The sequence below is a fragment of the Balaenoptera borealis genome (genome assembly GCF_965194805.1).
Source record: "Balaenoptera borealis genome assembly, chromosome: 18".
Classification (NCBI taxonomy): domain Eukaryota; kingdom Metazoa; phylum Chordata; class Mammalia; order Artiodactyla; family Balaenopteridae; genus Balaenoptera; species Balaenoptera borealis.
The window spans coordinates 11,315,570-11,335,759 of record NC_138877.1 but is presented as its reverse complement, the minus strand read 5'-3'; the positions used below and the strand labels follow the sequence as shown (position 1 = coordinate 11,335,759).

The 20,190-nt window shown below is 36.5% G+C and overlaps 1 protein-coding gene across 5 annotated transcripts in view; it reads right to left on the bottom strand.

The window, feature by feature from the left end:
- Positions 1-20,190, bottom strand: part of RFC3 (replication factor C subunit 3) — a 161,577-nt gene that overhangs the window by 42,283 nt on the left and 99,104 nt on the right. For 4 of the 5 annotated variants that reach the window (XR_014236946.1, XR_014236947.1, XR_014236948.1 and 1 more), the window contains one exon: positions 6,911-7,021. The exons of the other annotated variant lie outside the window; for it this stretch is intronic. The gene's annotated coding sequence lies outside the window, so the exon portion shown is untranslated. Of the gene's footprint in view, positions 1-6,910; positions 7,022-20,190 lie in introns of those variants that run through there. 5 annotated transcript variants of the gene reach the window in all.

Here is a 20,190-nt window from a genome sequence, read left to right as displayed (position 1 = left end):
ATTAAGCTTAGTGAAATAACCCAGACAGAGAAAGACAAACACTATATAATCACTTCTATATGAAATCTAAAAAATAAAACAAACGAATGAATATAACAAAAGAGAAACAGATTCTCAGATATAGAGAACAAACTAGTGGTTACCAATGGGGAGAGGGAAGGTGGGAGGGGCAAGATAGGGGTATGGGATTAAGAGATACAAACTACTATGTATAAAATAAATAAGCAATAGGATATATTGTACAGCACAGGAAAATACAGCTATTATTTTGTAATAACTTTAAATGAAGTATAATCTATAAAAATATAAAATCACTGTAGTACAACTGAAATTAATACTGTAAATCAACTATACTTCAATAAAAGAAAGAAAACAAAAAAATGGAGGATTCTGGATTTTGTGATCCTCTTAAGGAAAGATGTACAAGATAAAATATATTCTTAGTAAATAATTTTTGACAAACAAAAGTTTATGGAAATTCCATGTAATAATATCTACTAATGTATAAAGCTTAGTTAGATTTTAAATATAGGCATACCTTGGAGATATTGTGGGATCAGTTCCAGACAACTGCAGTAAAGTGAATATTGCAATAAAGCAAGTCACACAATTTTTTTGGTTTCCTGGTGCACATGAAAGTTATGTTTACACTACACTGTAGTCTACTAAGTGTGCAATATCATTATGTACATAAAAAAACATACACACCTTGGGGCTTCCCTGGTGGCGCAGTGGTTGAGAATCTGCCTGCCAATGCAGGGGACACGGGTTCGAGCCCTGGTCTGGGAAGATCCCACATGCCGCGGAGCAGCTAGGCCCGTGAGCCACAACTACTGAGCCTGCGCGCCTGGAGCCTGTGCTCCGCAACAAGAGAGGCCACGATAGTGAGAGGCCCGCGCACTGCGATGAAGAGTGGCCCCCACTCGCCGCAACTAGAGAAAGCCCTCGCACAGAAACGAAGACCCAACATAGCAATCAATCAATCAATCAATAAATAAATCTTTTAAAAAAAAAAAACCATACACACCTTAATTTAAAAATACTTTATTGCTAAAAAATGCTAACCATCATCTGAGCCTTCAGGGAGTCACATAGTAGCAACATCAAAGAGCACTGATCACAGATTGCTATAACAAATATAATGAGAAGTTTGAAATGTTGTGAGATTTACCAAAATGTGACACAGAGACATGAAGTGAGCAAATGGTATTGGAAATACGGTGCCAAAAGACTTGCCCCTTGCAGGATTGCCACAAACCTTCAATTTGTAAAAAATGCAATATCTGTGAAGCGTAATAAAAGTGCAATAAAACAAGGTATGTCTGTACGTTATAAAATAAGTTATATAAACAGTATCACACATTAAATTTATTTGCTACATCATTCATATAATAATAATGCCAGCAAACAAACTGAAGTTAGAAAAGCACAAAATGCTACCAGATACCATCAATATGATTAACATCATAAAAAGACTTTAGAACATAACTTCTGGCTATGCAAACACTAACTTGCAGCAGATCAACACTCCTTCAAATACAACTAGGAAGACTGTATAAAATTTTAAAAGTCCAGTTGGAAGCATCAGACCAAGAAGCCAGAACCTGAAGGTCAAAAATTCCAGAGAGAAGGGAAGGGTAGAGAAGTAAATCCAAAAATGTGTTCTGCTTTTCCCTTCGAAGTATTTGCTGATTTATGAGCAGTGCAAGAATACAGGCTAAGAAGCCCACAATAAAGTGTCAGCTAAAAGACTGAGAAGCTTAGCAGAGTGATAAGCAATCTCATTGTGTTCTGGAGACAAAAATTGACTTTCAGGGCTCGTCAAGGAGATGAATACCCTGACTTTCAGATGCAACCTCTGAAGGGCAACATCCTGAGTAAACTGAACATACTCAAGCCCTTTAAAAATACTGCAGTCCAGACTGGAAGCAGCTCATTCTATCCCTGAATGAATTAAAGAGATCTACCTCTACTCTTACTACCTATCATAATCTAAAACTAATTCCCTCTATGAAGATATTACTATGATCATACACAATGCCTAGCATTCAATTAAAAATTACTGGGTATACCAAGAAACATTATCAAGACAAAAAGAAAGGAATACAGAAATAGACCAACAGGTGATCTAGACATGAGAATTATCAGACACAGCCTTTAAAATAGCTGTGATTAATATGTCCAAAAAACGATGATAAGAGAATTTTGGGAGAAAAGTGGAATATATTTTTAAAATTCAAACAGAAATTCTAAATATAACTGACAAATACAACTGAAATCAACAATTCAAGAGATGAGTTCATCAGTAGACTGGGCTCAGTTGAAAAGATGATTTTACTGAACAGAAAGATAGAAAATATGCAGATTAAAGCATGAAAAATTTATAGAAAATTCAGAAAACAATATAAGAAATATATAGGAGAGATTAAAAATTTTTATTCAGGGTAATCAGGGTTCTAAAACAGTAACACAGAGAATGAGGCAGAAGCAATATTAAAGCAATATTAAATTAAATATTAAAGGCCTAGAATCTTCAAAAACTAATAAGGAACATCAGCTTGTATGGCAGGGGAGTCTGGGGGAGAATGGATACATGTATATGTATGGCTGAGTCGCTTTGCTGCGCACCTGAAATTATCACAACATTTTTAATTGGCTATACTCCAATACAAAATAAAAAGTTAAAAAAAAAACTAATAAAGAACATCAGCCCACATATTCAAGACATGTTATAAATATCAAGAAGATAAAAAAATAATAAATTCACACTTAGGCATGCCATAGTAAAACTGTTAAATGCTAAAGAAATAGAAAAATCTTAAAGATAGCCAGATAAAACAGCCCCATTATTTTCAAAAAAGTAAAAATAAGACTGGGCTGAATTTTTAACAGAAAAGATGGCAGCCAGAAGATAATAAAAGGATATCTTTATAGTGCCAAAAACAAAGTGCCAAACTAGAATTATATAGTTCATGAAAATATTCTTCAGAAATGAAGGTAAAATTGAGATGTTTTCAGACAAACAAAAACTGAAAAATTCATCACCAGTAGACTTTCCTAAAACAATTACTAAAGGAAATTTCTCAGGCAAAAAGAAAACAATCCTAAACAGAAACATAAAATTCAAGAAGAAATAAAGGGTGGCAGAAAGTGGTAAATAAGGGGATAAATATAAATGAATGTTGACTATACAAAACAATAATAGTAATGGGCTGAATTTAAAATATACCAAAAATATACAATAACAATAATGTGAAAGGCAAAATAGGAATAAATAGAGTTAAGGTATTCTAAGGTTCTAGTATAATCAGAGAATTGGAAAAAGTAATATTTTTTATTAGACTGCAATATATCAAGGGTAAGCATTAAATAATAATAAAAGAAGGTATAATAGGTAAGGTAACTGAAATTAAAATGAAAACAGAAGTATTTTAATACTCGAAAAGACAATATAGTAAAATAATTATGAGAACAACATGACTAACAAACTTGACACATTTCACGTAAAATACTGCCCGTATCAATTGTAGGATATGCATGCTTTTCACATGCACATGCAATATTTAACCAAACTGTCAATATATTGGGCTATAAAAAATTTCTGAACAAATTTTCCAAGGATTAAGACCATATGGAGAATATTCTCTGGCTGAGATATTCCCCTTGTGTTTGGAAATTAAGTAATATAATTCTAAATTAACTCATGGATCAAGAAGAAATCACAATGAAAAATTTAAAAATATTTTGAACTTAATGATAGTAAGTATAGGACATAATAAAACTTGTGGAGTGCAATTAAAGTCATCTTTACAAAGAAATATATAACCTGTGATTAATATATCAGAAAAGAAAGAAATGTTGAAAATCAATGATCTAAGGATTCAACTCAAGAACTTACATAAAAACTTTATTCTATTAGAAATGAATAGAATAAAACACAATTAATTCAATAGATAAAATCAACAAAACTGAAAGATATTGTTAAATATGAATAAAATGGATAAACCTGTAGGAAGATTGATAAGAAGTCTAATTAGGGTCAGTCTGGATCATAAAGACCAAGGCTGTGAGGAGTAAGCAGCTGGGGGTCGAGTGGCACCAGCTATAGAAAGAGGAGAGGCTCAGAGGCTGGGCTGGCTGTCAGAGGATCTGGTGGTTATTGATTCTGATGTCCAAGAAAACAACTGAGGGATCCAGGCCAAAACGCACGGTCATCTCAGAACTCAGTGACTGTACCCTCTTCACTGTCCCTCTTCACCTGCCATTGCTTCCTTCTCCCTCGTCCTGCCTCCTCATCATGTTTCCTTCTCACTTTCTTCCTATCCATTATTTTCTTACATGTTCTTTTCTTTGTGTCTCTGCTCTGTTTTTAAATATTTGATTTCTCTGTCCTGTTTCTCTTCCTATTATTCCTCTTCTCCCCCATCTGCCTTCGCTTCAATCTCGGTCTGCCTGCCTTTTTCATTGTCTCCTGTACAGTTCTTCTCCTTCCTCTGTTATGTATCTTTCCTTTCCTGTGTTTCCTCCACTCTACAGTCTCCTGTTACCTACCATATTAAATGACACACTTTTCCTAATTTAATGTAGCTATTCAATGAAGCTTTAAAACCCTAAACGTTAACTCTTACAAAAGACATTTAGAATTTTATATTCCCTCTTATAAAAAGATAAAAGCAAACAAATTATTTCCCTTTTCATGCATCTAACTCTTGGAAGATTTTTTTCCCAAGAGGGTCAGTGATTCTTTTTTTTTTTTTAATAAAGTTTTCTCTCTTTTTTAAAAAAATTAATTTATATATTTATTTATTTATTTTTGGCTGTGTTGGGTCTTTGTTTCTGTGCGAGGGCTTTCTCTAGCTGCGGCAAGCAGGGGCCACTCTTCATCGCGGTGCGCGGGCCTCTCACTATCGTGGCCTCTCTTGTTGCGGAGCACAGGCTCCAGACGCGCAGGCTCAGTAGTTGTGGCTCACGGGCCTAGTTGCTCCGCGGCATGTGGGATCCTCCCAGACCAGGGCTCGAACCCATGTCCCCTGCATTAGCAGGCAGATTCTCAACCACTGTGCCTCCAGGGAAGCCCAAAGGGGGTCAACAAGAAAAAAAAAAATTTCTCCCTACTTGTTTTCAAATTCCCTAAGTCATCATTTAAAAAAGCATCATCAACAATGAAATTCTTCATATATTATTAAATTCTACCATCGCATTGATTTACTATCTCTTTATTACACCACAGATAGAGAAGATGAGAATCTGACCTGGCCCACTGTTATAAATGGTAACAATTATATTCAACATGGCTAGGTTTCTTTGAACATCACATTTAAAGGAGATGAGCATCTAGCCCAATAATAGCAGTAGCCATAGAAGCCATGGTAATAAAAAGCAATCACTAAACCAATAATAAGTTCTCAGAATACGTTGTTTCCCTGGCACTGACCAGCAGTTCATTTTAACACAATAAGATATCATTTCCAAACAACGTAGGACAGGTTTAATGCGATTATTGTACATTTTTCTTTTGTTCACCCAGATCTCCATGTATTTTCCAACCTCTAATACTGAAATTGCTATCGAGGTTTATATTCTCTACTATCAACTTGGCATTAGCAAATTGGAAAATAAAAAAGAAAAACAACCCCAGATTTGAAGAATTTATTGTCTGCCATAGCACTTGCATCAATGAGGCTGAGCAGTTGGCTCAAAGCTCTTACGATATCACCACCTGTAACTCAAAGAGGAAAACGAGTATCTCCGATTTTTCAAAGGGTAAGAGAGTACAATCGTATTTATTTGGTGTTCAAAGTTTTGACAGGAGAGGCCTGTCAGACATTATCAGCATGTGCCAGTTGGCACACAGATTGTGGATATACTGTCCTTTAAAGTTGTCAGTCTACAAGTCTCAACCAATGTTTGCAAATCTGTGCAGCAAAAGCCAGTTGTGTTGTCATGATCCTAGTAATATTGCTCAGGGACCGGTGTCCCCACTGTTTAAAAATTATATTTCAATGTACTTTGCAGGAGAAATAAACAAGCATTTATAGATAGACAGATAGATAAATAGAGATATTTATATATGGAGATATATATGAATATTGGGAAATTATATTTATATCTAGAAGTATAGATATAGGTAGATATTTTATACTTGTTTCGATATCATGGATCACACACTATTTTACATGATTATTTTGATGATATAAGAATTTGCTGACTGTTCTTGCTCTAGGGCAATCCTTTCTCTGTACTTCCTTCTCCATTTGACAAGCTCCATTCTCATCCCTTCCTGGGGACCCAGTTCTTAAGCTTCTTGGAATCTCCTGTGTCACTGATAAAATACATTTTATAAAATAAGCCTAACATATTTTATTACTTGCATGTTATAACACAGGAAATATGAAAGAAGATCCTAATAAGTGGGAGAGAACAATACCATTTTTGGAGGCAAAGACTATATTATAAAAGATATCAGTTTTTCCCAAATCAATATATGCTGTAAGACAATTCCAATCAGAGTCACAAAGGTTTCTTCCCTTTTTTGAAACTTTACAAAACGATTCTAATATATATTTAGAAGTATAGACAGGCAAGGATCACTAAGGTTTTTTTAATAATGGTAATGAGGAGGAACTTTCTCTACCACAAACTCTGCACCTACAACAATTAAAACCAGTGTGGTACCTGTGCAAGAATAGATAGATGAACAACAGAACTGACTATTGAGATGGTAAATTGCATGTGGGCAGAGCCCACATGTGGTTTGTTCATGACTATTTTATTCATTCTCATGTCTCCATAGTGCCTGGAACACAGTAAACATTCGTAGAGTAAGTGAGCTAACACAGTCAAGGCAATATAAATAGTATTGGAATATAAATACACATACAGCATATGAGAAAGACAGAATCATATATCAGTGAAAAACAAATGTTTTATTCAAAACGTGTTGAGAAAATTGCCATTTAGGGAAATAATATACTGTTTTCACCTTCACCTCACAGAACACACGAACAGATCTTGACTTGGTCTATAATTAAAGTGTAAAAAAGAGAATTCATTAAAAAAACTGAAAAAAAAACATAGGTTGACTATAAATTTGACCTTTGGATTGGGGATGGGGGGGCTCTTGGAGGAGAGGAAGAGTTTCAGTGTTTAAAAGTGATGTCAGATATCATAAAGGAGAAATTATTTCCACTGTCAGTATTCATGAGTCTAAGTGCGGCCACATATGTATGCCCCATATAAATGCAGAAGCTGTCATTTTCATAGGAATGGCATCCCCTGGAAATAAGCTACGTGGTATCCCTGCTGGACCACCGCACACCCCCAGTAGTTTTGGCCTCCTGGAGGATACCAGTTTAGTTGGCAAAGAATTAGGAGAACTAATAGATCTCTTTTATGGATCAGCACCATAGAAAGCTTATGCTCCGCTCTCAGCTTAGACCAGGGGTTCTTCAAGTGTGGTTTCTAGCCAGCAACATCAGCATCACCTGACCCACACAGGACCTACTGAATTAGGAACTCTGGGGTGGGACCCAGCACCTGCACTGGATGATGCTGATGCATGCTAAAGTCTGGAAACCACTGGCTCAGATGAAACAAACCACCATCCACATTACAATTGAATCCACAAGATCTCAGTTCAACTCTACTTTCATTACCATTATGAACAGCAAGTATCATTTTCCTACCCAGTGATCATATTCTCCTGTCCCAGGCCATTCAGCCAATCAGCTCTTGAAAAATCTGTTTTTATCAGGACAGTCTCATCATGTTGGTGCCCAGGAAATTTTCACAGTACAATATGCTCACGATCCAGAATTCACAAACCAAAGATGTGGAGAACATCGACAGTGTCTAAATCCTACATATCAACTAAGGATAGGCTGAAGTAGTCCAACTCTAAATTCACCCTGATTATAAATGACCACTAAAGAACACTCGAAGATTAAAAAAAATAAGAGAGAAGGCAAGATATCACTTGGTAGCATTAGAAATACATGAAGAAATGACAGATGATGCCAAATAATAGTGATCATTTTCCAGAAGAAATAAAGGAGGTGAGGAAGGCAGGGATCATGCTGGAAGACAGCTTTGAGATATCCATGTGTACTCTTTCCCCAAAGATGTTCATTTTATGTCCACTAAGACTCCATGAAAATATTTACGATTCCTAAGAAAATTCTCAAATCCTCAAGAGGAAAGTGACTAAAGATCATGAACTGACAAGTCACAGAGAGAAAATCAAAAGAGCTCATTCATGAATGTGAAAGTAGCCTCTTTAGTGATGAAAGACAGAAAAATAAAACAATAAAATTCAGTTTTTATTTATTACACTGTCAAGTATTAGAAGAAAACTCTCAATGCTAATAGAAGTATTAAATTATCACAAATATTTTAGAAGGCAATTTGGCAAGCTACATTAAGAATCTTAAAATACTGACTCTTTCTGACTCAGAAATTCCTTCCAGTCCTCAGTTCTAAAGAAATGAACAGGAATGTGGACAAAGATTTCTATCAAAAGATGTTTACTTCAATGTTATTGATAACACAAACTGAAAATAATCCAACTGTCAAATTACAATAACAGAAGAAAAAGTTTTAGAATTTCTTTATGAAAAAGTAGGATAGAGAATCGAATGCATAGTATGAGTTCAAATATATAAAATATAGTAAGCATATGCACAAACCAAAATGCTAACAGTATTCATGGATGGATGGAGATTGAGTAATTTTTTTTTTTTTTACTTTGCCACATTTCTCAAATTTTCTATAATGAATGACATTTACCAGGAGAAAAAAAATTAAGGGTATCACATGAAAATCACATTTGGAAGATTTGGGAACTATTTGGGGCTATGTAATCTTTCTTAAAAACTAAAAATCACAATAATATTTAATGAGCTTTAATGACACAATTATTCCATTAAATTTAGTGTTAATTAAATCTTTGTAAAGTCAGTAAATAGTGCCTTGCAACATAAAATCAGAGATTTGTTTACATGGCAAAACTCTTCCGTTATATATAATTAAATTTTTTCGGAAAAAAAAAAAAAAAAAAAACAAGCCCCAAAGTTTACTGGCTGTGTTTCGAGAAGAGGGGTATGTCAGCACTCCAGCAGTATTTTCCTATCCATCATAGTACCCTCTGCTTTTCTCACCACCTACCCAACCCTCTAGAATGATTTCTCCCAGACTGGGAATACTCCTCAGACTTCTCTCTTCTACTGCCTTCCTTGGTGAATTTACAATATCAAACAGAATAAATGCAATATCATATTTTATAAACAAGTAGGTAGTCCTCCTTTAAAGCCTTTTAGTTCAAGGTTTAGATTCTGAAAAAAACTATAAACCCTATTCATCCATTTCAGAATAATCAAGGGCAAACGGAGTTTGAAAACTTTCCTGCAAAATACTCTAGAAAAGAAAATTTTATTGTAATCCTAAATCAGGGCCAAAGGTAGGCATGTTCTACAAAGAACAACAACTCTGTTTCTTAGGGTAACCAGTCTATTGTAGATAGAGTTCTGTTTCCTCCCAGACATTGGGGTCTCATTCAAATGTGAAACAGACATGTTCCTGCCTAGTTGAGTGGATGGCATACAGCTAATCTATCCTGTACAGGTTTAAGCACAGGTAAGTGGCTGGTAGACTTAGCATTAAGGATGTGGGTAAAGATGTAAGATAGCAGGTAAAGGATAATCAGTAATCCAGGGAGCCCTGGTACATCATCCTACAAAGCCTACAAGACAAGATAAGCTGCCTAGCTCCAGACCCCTCTTCTGGGCAGAGCTGGGGTGAAGCACAGGTGAGCTGATCAACACGATAGGACAAAGTGAACACTTTAAATTTAACAAGCAGTATATTTAACACACCTTAACGTGCCCAACTTACTTATACCTGTGGATGTCGAGTTCAGGGCATGGGCATATCCTCCAAGCAAACCCCCACTAAGCCCCTGACTGTTGGTTCGTGAAAGACGACCAATCCTGTCATCACCAAACAACTTGGATGGAAAATTCGGGACTAACTTTTGTAGCAGTTATTAATATTCACAGTCATGAATTCAAGTGTGTAAATACATAAATTTATCTCCCATTTTTGAGTACTGCTTGCTTCTCAAGTGGCCATTTCTGCTACTGAACCAAGTGCATGATTTTCTCAGTCTTTCTTGGGAAATACTCAGTCTCGTTTCCTCCCTCATAACTAAACAACAACATCAGATTACAGTGCAATAGTTCTCTCTCGATGCCATGAAGAATGTGCATTATCTTTATTTAGTTCTTGGATGACTGTCATTTCCCGATCAGAGGGGGAGACTTTTGATTCCCTACTGAAGATAAAAGAAACCTCTTCCCCCATATTTATAATTTTCCTAATAGGAAGTCACCCCTGTATTCTTAAACTTAATAAAATGGTTTCCTTTATCAATACCCTAGTAGTCTACAACTCAATAAAATTCCAGTGGCCATTTATTAAAGTCTTACTATATGCCAGGCACCATACTAATTGCTTTACATATGTGATAGCTTAATTCCCACAACCCTATTATCATCTCTATTTTATAAGCAAGGAGGCTATGGCCCAGAGAGTTAAGGAACTTGGTTTGACATCCCACAGCTACTAACTGGTAGCAGTGAGTTTGAACCAGAGTCTGGCTACACAGAGCCCTCATGCCTAATCCCAGAGCATACCACCTTTTTACAAGTGTCTGCCTTTTTTCAGAGTTTCTAGTAACACTTTCAAGATGATTTCAATGAACATATTTTCATAACAAAACTTAAAAAAGAAACCACATTTTTTCCAAGAGGTTTCATGACAATTTGTTGTTATTTTTCTAACTTGTTTATTTGAATAAGTACCACCCAGTGATGATGGAATGTTCTTTGTACAAAATACGAAAAACTATTTCAATATTTCTTAATAATATCAACAAATATTATATGTTATGTCCCCTTATTATCTGAAGAGACATTGGAATGAAGTTATCAGAGGATGTATCCTTTAAAATAATGATTACTAAAAAATACCAAAATAGCCACATAAGTAAAACACAAATGGTTAGTCTGAATTATAGCAAGAGTATGTAGCCAAATGAGTTATCAAAGGTTGTAACATACTTAAAGAATTAACATTACAAATGATAATTATCATAATGTTGCAAAATGACAACCTGTGGTTATTTAGTAAATATAATGATTATCCTGGATCCTTAAATAGAACAGTTCCTGAACACAATTAAGAATTCATAGCACAAAAGAAATCCAAAAGTATTTTTGCTGAGGTGATGGAAATGTCCTAAAACTCGACTGTGGTGCTAATTGTGCAATTCTGAATATACTAAAATTCACTGAGTTGTACAGTTAAAATGGATAAATGTTATAGTATATAAATTATATTCCAATAAAGCTATTTTTGAAAAAAAAGAAAATACAGGAGAAAAGAAGAGAAAATGTTGCTGAGGCTTTAAAATATTACTCTCATCATTAATTATCATTTGCTGACAAAACCAGGCATCATGTTAAACAGGTAATAAAGGTCATCTCACTTAATCCTCACAGCAGTCTTCTGGGTAGGTATTCCTAACTCTGCCTGACAGATGAAGGGAAGAATATGCTGGAGGTTTCATAGAGCTGAAGAGCAGGAGCCAGGAGGCAAATCCAGATTTCTCTGACTGGACTCCAACAGTGTGCCATGTTCTACAGTTTCCTTAATTCTGGGCACCCCTGTAACACCTTATTTAAAATATTGGATAATTAGTTCAAATCCTTGCCTAACTAGCATATGAGTGAGCAGCCTCATGAGAAACGAAAATGTGTTTGAAGTCTAGAGTAACAGATAAGCAAGTTGAAATCCCAAAGAAACACTGGCTTTTGCCTTTGTTCTTCACCCAAGGGCTCCATTCAGGGTATGCTGGGAGAGTGGCATGTTGCTTCAAAGTCATCTTGAAAGGTTGCACAATCAGGGCCTATCAGAGGTATAACCTCAGCCTAAGACACAGATGTACAGAGTTGATCCTGCAGTTTATTTAAAAACACAATATCCTGGGCTTCCCTTGTGGCACAGTGGTTGAGAATCTGCCTGCCAATGCAGGGGACACGGGTTTGAGCCCTGGTCTGGGAAGATCCCACATGCCGCGGAGCGGCTGGGCCCGTGAGCCACAATTACTGAGCCTGCACGTCTGGAGCCTGTGCTCCGCAACAAGAGAGCCTGCGATAGTGAGAGGCCCGCACACCGCGATGAAGAGTGGCCCCCGCTTGCCACAACTGGAGAAAGCCCTCGCACAGAAACAAAGACCCAACACAGCCATAAATAAATAAATAAATAAATAAATAAATAAATAAATAAATAAATAAATAAATAAAAATTTTAAAAAAAGAGTTCTCATCACAAAGGAAAAAACTTAAAAAAAAAAAAAACACAATATCCTAATAAAAACAGCAGATCAATGTCACCAGCGTGGGGTTTGTACAAGCTTGAGACTTCCCTAGTATCTTGCAGGCACAGGAATTCAAGAAACTTTTGAATTCAAGAAACAGACGTCTTTTGGCCTCTGACCTTCAACTGTCTACAAACTGCATTTCCTTCTGTTTGGAACATTCTCTCTAACCTTTTCATGCAAGCTGCACATCTTCAGTTCCCTGCTTCAAAGCCATCGCCCTGGGGAAGTCTGCTTTGGTTCTGTGAGTATGCCATTCCCACGTGGGTTAGGAAGCCACCACGCTCTCCGAGAGCCCACATTCCACTGCTCAGGGCGCTTAGCATCCACTCTTGTAGATGCGTCCATAATGCCCAAGGAGGAAAGTCACGTGTCTGCCACGCTCACTACTGAATCTCCCACAGCTAACACAGTGCAGGGGAAAATATTAGATACTCAGTAAATCATCACTGAATGAATGAATAGCCTAACCTTACTAGGTGCGGGAGATATCAAGTTTTTGTTTCATTAAGTTTTCTTTTGTTTTACAGACTGCTGTCCCTATCTGTAAATTGTTCAATCTGTGGGGATAAAGATATTTAAACAATGGTAGTGTCATATGGTAAGTATATGCATATGCTATTAATTGAGGCACAAATAAGATACAGTGGGAAACTTGATTTACTCCCTACGTTCACTTTTATTAAAATAAATAATTAAGATTTATAATATGAACCAAATATGTGATAGGGAAGATTTAGTAAGATAAAGACTTATAAGACTGTTTATTTCCTTTTAGATATCATAAGCTACCAATATGGTGACTATACTTCATCATCCCAAGGATGAAGATTTTGCATAGGTGCAGAGAGCTGAGGGAATAGCTATGTCACCATGTTAAAATTTTTCAGTTGTGCATTTACTAAAACTCACACATGCAAGGGGCAAACAACTGCTCCTAATGAGTTCTCTCCCCACCTCACCCCACCCCTGCATAATTAGATGTTGAGTTGGGAGGTGTTACACTTCTTGAGGGTTACTTGGACGTCATCACTATGTAATTTGCCAAATCTTTGTGAAACGTTCTCTTTCCAGGTCAGGTTTGTCATGGGACATTGCTTGTCTCCCATAACATGGGATGGCATGAGGACACTAAAAATTCTCTGAGGTTCTGCCAGCCAAACTTTCTCTCCTTTTGATTCAAATACATCACTCCAGGATCCTAGTGGTGTGTTTCTATGAGGGGGTGAAGGAGGGGAGGTTGATTAGGGAGACTTAGACTGGAAGAGGAGTGACATTTCTTGAGCATCTGTTATCTGCCTGGCACTGAAGCAGGAGCATGACATGTATTGTTATGCTTCAACTTTCCAACAACCCAATGAAGTCATGACTTTCATTTTACACATGAGGATACTGAAACCCAGGTAAAGTACCCACAATTAACAGCTGGTGGGTCTAATATTTTTCCTAAGACCATTAAACTCCAGAGACTTCTCTCCAGACATATACTCCATGAATATTTATCTGTTCTCCGTGAAATCTGCCCATGGGATGAATATGAAGCAGATAGAACTCTTTAATATAATTTTTCTATTTTCTGGAAAAAGTTACTGCAAAATGGTATTTTAAAAGCATACATATGGAAATAAAATGATACAAGCATTTTAAAGCAAGTAGATTTTTTTTTTCAGAATCATCTAGGTGTTACATCAGTACTTTTGGCAAAGAAACAAAAACCCAGCCAACTGGTTTTACTAATTATTCCAGGTATTCAGTTTAGGTTTGAAGCATATTGATTCTCATAACCACAGTACAGGTATAATTGGCATAACAGATTTATCGAGGATTTTTAACATACAGCAAGTGTCTTGTGAGTATATGTATAATAGCTTTCTACAGGGGGAACTTCAATGTCAGCCAAAGAAATCATCTCTCACAAAGGAAAAAAAATAGATTGGACAATTCAGCCTAAGTACCTTCAGGGTTTCCATGACAACGACAATTAGCACCATTTAACAAGAAAACAATGGATTTGTCAGTTCAGAATAGTAGTCAAATAAATGTCTTCTAATTTATTACTACCATTAGAAATACAAAGACATAATTGAATATGGTACTGCGACTGCTCCCGCACATGCTTTGCAGGATTTCTGATGTGGTGGGGCGATCACATCATTAGCATAAACAATATTGATCGTGTGGGCTGTGGGGGACTAAGATAGATGCCCTCCAGAAATCCCATCTGAACACTTACCACCATCCCAAATCAATTACCCTTTACAAGGTAAATAAGAACTGACACGTTCTTCGTTCCAAAATGCCCAAAAGACAGAAGGGATTCCCCTTCTCTACCTCCAATTTTGGCTGGGCACCTCACTCCAAATTACAGAGGTGAATGAAAGGCAAATCAGCAAGCCAGAGCTGTCAGCATTTCATGATTAGAGCCATAAAAACTTTCTGATCACCCTTTTTTCTTGACTTTGCTTTTGAGATGTGAAAATATGACCATATCAATTCTCCAGCATATAAACCTGGCTGTGATTACTGCCTGCCTTTGACTGAATCAGCACGGAGTTAGGCTATGAAGTAATGGGGCATGACAGCCTCTGCCTTTCCCAGCCACCAGTGAATGCTTTGTTGCAATGCCCTCAGCCGCTGGCAAATTTTGTACATCAGCCTTATTTATTTGGTACTGTTATTTGAGGTTCGTAGAAAGTCACAAGTTAATTTGTTCAAAAATTTTCCTCTGGAAAAAAAAATTTTCTCTTCCCCATATACACAGGGCAGGGGAGACAAAAGTACTTAAAAGTTTTGGTAATAACAATAGTTACCTGGTATTGATTACCCAAGAGCACTTTGCAAGCATTTTCTCATTTAATTGTCATAACAACCCTATGAAGAAAATATTATTATTATCCTCATTTTATAGCTCAAGAAACCTAACCCCAGAAAAGTAACAGCCACAAATCACACAGCCCAGCCAGTGGCTAAATCCCAAATAAATGTGAGGGTTTAAATCCTAACAGCATGGCCCAGGACTGCTTCAGTAACAATTATGCTACTCCAGTTGCTGAGGTCTAAAACTGCTAGGATCCTCCAGACCAAATAGATATTGTTAATGGAATGTATTCATACAAACTAATGTGTCTGCAGCATGTCTACCTGGCATTTCTTTTTGGAAGAGTTATTTGCCCTGAGAGGCAGAACAATGCAATGGAAAGAATGGAGCCCAGGGACCCAGGTTTAAATCCCAGCCCTGCAACACATCTGCTGGATAAACTTGAGCAAGCTTCTGGGCCTTTCCGAATTCAAGTGTCCCTAACTGTAATATGCACGCTGCAGAGCTATGGGGAATACTGGAAATGTCATACGTTAAATGCTTTACAGGTAAGGGGCACTCTGAGAGTGGAGTCCATAATTATTTTGAGCTTCTTAAAATCAGAGCTCCTTCAGATCCATCTCTGACCCCAGTTCCACCAGTTGCTTCCACAACAAAAGGTTTTCTAGCAAAATCCAAGTGGATTGTCTGCATGCTCTGAATCCTCCTAGTGGAGCCAATCAAGGGCTTTCCTTTCACTTTTAAATGAGGAAAATCTTATCCAGACACTTTTAGACACAGTGTTATCAGGTAAGGTTTCTAATCCCAGAGAGCCTGTCATTTTCTAATGAGGAAATTTGAGAGTCATGAAAAGGTCAACTTATATGAAACAGGATGATTCAAGGAGGAAATTAAATAGTGTCTGAGTCATGACCACTGGATTGTGCTTGGCCTGGAGGGCAGAGGATGTAGAAAGGGCCATATACAGTGCACAGAGCATAACTAAATGAGCTAAAGCAGGGCCACTGGCAGCGCTTGTTTAATTCTAAGGAAACAGGAGGGCTCTTTTGATCCTAATATATTCAAATAGATCCTGAAGAGGCCCTGGAAACAGCAGAGTGTTCTGAAATATTTAAAGGACACTACTGAGATTCACAGTCCTCAAATTAGACCTGCGGCTGTTTCCTGCACTTCAGTCTAACCTTCCTTTCCATGCCTGTGATTAACCTTCTGGAAATTAAGGTTCTGGTTCATTTAAAAATCTGTTTACAATAAACAGGCCCACAGGGAAAAGCAACAAATAATATACAAGGGAATCCCCATAAGGTTAACAGCTGATCTTTCAGCAGAAACTCTGCAAGCCAGAAGGGAGTGGCAGGATATAATTAAAGTTATGAAAGGGAAAAACCTGTAACCAAGATTACTCTACCCAGCAAGGAACTCATTCAGATTCGATGGAGAAATTAAAACCTTTACAAACAAGCAAAAGCTAAGAGAATTCAGCACCACCAAGCCAGCTTTACAACAAATGCTAAAGGAACTTCTCTAGGCAGGAAACACAAGAGAAGGAAAAGTTCTACAATAACAAACCCAAAACAATTAAGAAAATGGTAATAGGAACATACATATCGATAATTAGCTTAAAAGTAAATGGATTAAATGCTCCAACCAAAAGACACAGACTGGCTGAATGGATACAAAAACAAGACCCATACATATGCTGTCTACAAGAGACCCACTTCAGACCTAGGGACACATACAGACTGAAAGTGAGGGGATGGAAAAAGATATTCCATGCAAATGGAAATTGAAAGAAAGCTGGGGTAGCAATTCTCATATCAGACAAAACAGACTTTAAAATAAAGAATGTTAGAAGAGACAAGGAAGGACACTACATAATGATCAAGGGATCAATCCAAGAAAAAGATAGAACAATTGTAAATATTTATGTACCCAGCATAAAAGCACCTCAATACATAAGGCAAATCCTAATAGCCATAAAAGGGGAAATTGACAGTAACACAATAACAGTAGGGGACTTTAACACCTCACTTTCATCAATGGACAGATCATCCAAAATGAAAGTAAATAAGGAAACACAACTTTAAATGACAAATTAAAGAAGATGGACTTAATTGATATTTATAGGACATCCATCCAAAAACAAGAGAATACACTTTCTTCTCAAGTGCTCATGGAACATTCTCCAGGACAGATCATATCTTGGGTCACAAATCAAGCCTTGGTAAATTTAAGAAAATTGAAATTGTATCAAGTATCGTTTCCGACCACAATGTTATGAGATTAGATATCAATTACAGGAAAAAAACTGTAAAAAATACAAACACATGGAGGTTAAACAATACACTGCTAAATAACCAAGAGATCACTTAAGATATAAAAGAGGAAATCAAAAAATACCTAGAAACAAATGACAATGAAAACACGATGGCCAAAAACCTATGGGATGCAGCAAAAGCAGTTCTAAAAGGGAAGCTTATAGCAATACAATCCTACCTCAAGAAACAAGAAAAATCTCAAATAAACAACCTAACTGTACACCTAAAGCAGTTAGAGAAAAAAGAACAAAAAACCCTCAAAGTTCACAGAAGGAAAGAAATCATAAAGATCAGATCAGAAATAAATGAAAAAGAAATGAAGGACACAATAGCAAAGATCAATAAAACTAAAAGCTGGTTCTTTGAGAAGTTAAACAAAATTAATAAACCACTAGCCAGACTCATCAAGAAAAAAAGAGAAAGGACTCAAAGCAACAGAATTAGAAATGAAAAAGGAGAAGTAACAACTCACACTACAGAAATACAAAGGATCATGAGAGATTACTACAAGCAACTATATGCAATAAAATGGACAACCTGGAAGAAATGGACAAGTTCTTAGAAAAGCACAACCTTCTAAGACTGAACCAGGAAGAAAAAGAAAATATAAACAGACCAATCACAAGCACTGAAATTGAAACTGTGATTAAAAATCTTCCAACAAACAAAAGCCCAGGACCAGATGGCTTCACAGGTGAATTCTATCAAACATTTAGAGAAGATCTAACACCTAACCATCTCAAACTCTTCCAAAATAGAGCAGACGTAGGAACACTCCCAAACTCATTCTACGAGGCCACCGTCACCCTAATACCAAAACCAGACAAAGATGCCACAAAGAAAGAAAACTACAGGCCAATATCACTGATGAACACAGATGCAAAAATCCTCAAGAAAATACTAGCAAACAGAATCCAACAGCACATTAAAATGATCATACACCATGATCAAGTGGGGTTTATCCCAGGAATGCAAGGATTCTTCAATATACATAAATCAATCAATGTGATATACCATATTAACAAACTGAAGGATAAAAACCATATGATCATCTCAATAGATGCAGAAAAAGCTTTTGACAAAATTCAACACCCATTTATGATAAAAACCTTCCAGAAAATAGGCATAGAAAGTAGGCATTACCTCAACATAATAAAGGCCATATATGACAAACATACAGCCAACATCGTTCTCAATGGTGAAAAACAGAAACCGTTTCCTCTAAGATCAGGAAAAAGACAAGGTTGCCCACTCTCAGTAAAACTGTCACTATTTGCAGATGACATGATACTATACATAGAGAATCCTAAGGATGCTACCAGAAAACTACTAGAGCTAATCAATGAATTTGCTAAAGTAGCAGGATACAAAATTAATGCACAGAAATCTCTTGCATTCCTATACACTAGTGATGAAAAATCTGAAAGAGAAATGAAGGAAACACTCCCATTTACCACTGCAACAAAAATAATAAAATACCTAGGAATAAACCTACCTAAGGAGACAAAAGACCTGTATGCAGAAAACTATAAGACACTGATGAAAGAAATTAAAGAGGGTACAAACAGATGGAGAGATAGACCATGTTCTTGCACTGGAAGAATCAACATTGTGAAAATGACTATACTACCCAAAGCAATCTACAAATTCAATGCAATCCCTATCAAACTATCAATGGCATTTTTCACAGAACTACAACAAAGAATTTCACACTTTGTATGGAAACACAAAAGACTCTGAATAGCCAAAGCAATCTTGAGAAAGAAAAATGGAGCTGGAAGAATCAGGCTCCCTGACTTCAGACTATACTACAAAGCTACAGTAATCAAGACAGTATGGTACTGGCACAAATATACTGGCACAGAAATATACATCAATGGAACAGGATAGAAAGCCCAGAGATAAACACACGCACATATGGTCACCTTATCTTTGATAAAGGAGGCAAGAATATACAATGGAGAAAAGACAGCCTCTTCAATAAGTGGTGCTGGGAAAACTGGACAGCTACATGTAAAAGAATGAAATTAGAACACTCCCTAACACCATACACAAAAATAAACTCAAAATGGAGTAAAGACCTAAATGTAAGGCCAGACACTATAAAGCTCTTAGAGGAAAACATAGGCAGAACACTCCATGACATAAATCACAGCAAGATCCTTTGTGACCCACCTCCTAGAGAAATGGAAATAAAAACGAAAATAAACAAATGGGACCTAATGAAACTTAAAAGCTTTTGCACAGCAAAGGAAACCATAAACAAGATGAAAAGACAACCCTCAGAATGGGAGAAAATATTTGCAAATGAAGCAACTGACAAAGGATTAATCTCCAAAATATACAAGTAGCTAATGCAGCTCCATATCAAAAAAACAAACAACCCAATCCAAAAATGGGAAGAAGACTTAAATAGACATTTCTCCAAAGAAGATATACAGATTTCCAACAAACACATGAAAGGATGCTCAACGTCACTAATCATTAGAGAAATGCAAATCAAAACTACAATGAAGTATTACCTCACACCTCAGAATGGCCATCATCAAAAAATCTACAAACAATAAATGCTGGAGAGGGTGTGGAGAAAAGGGAACCCTCTTGCACTGTTGGTGGGAATG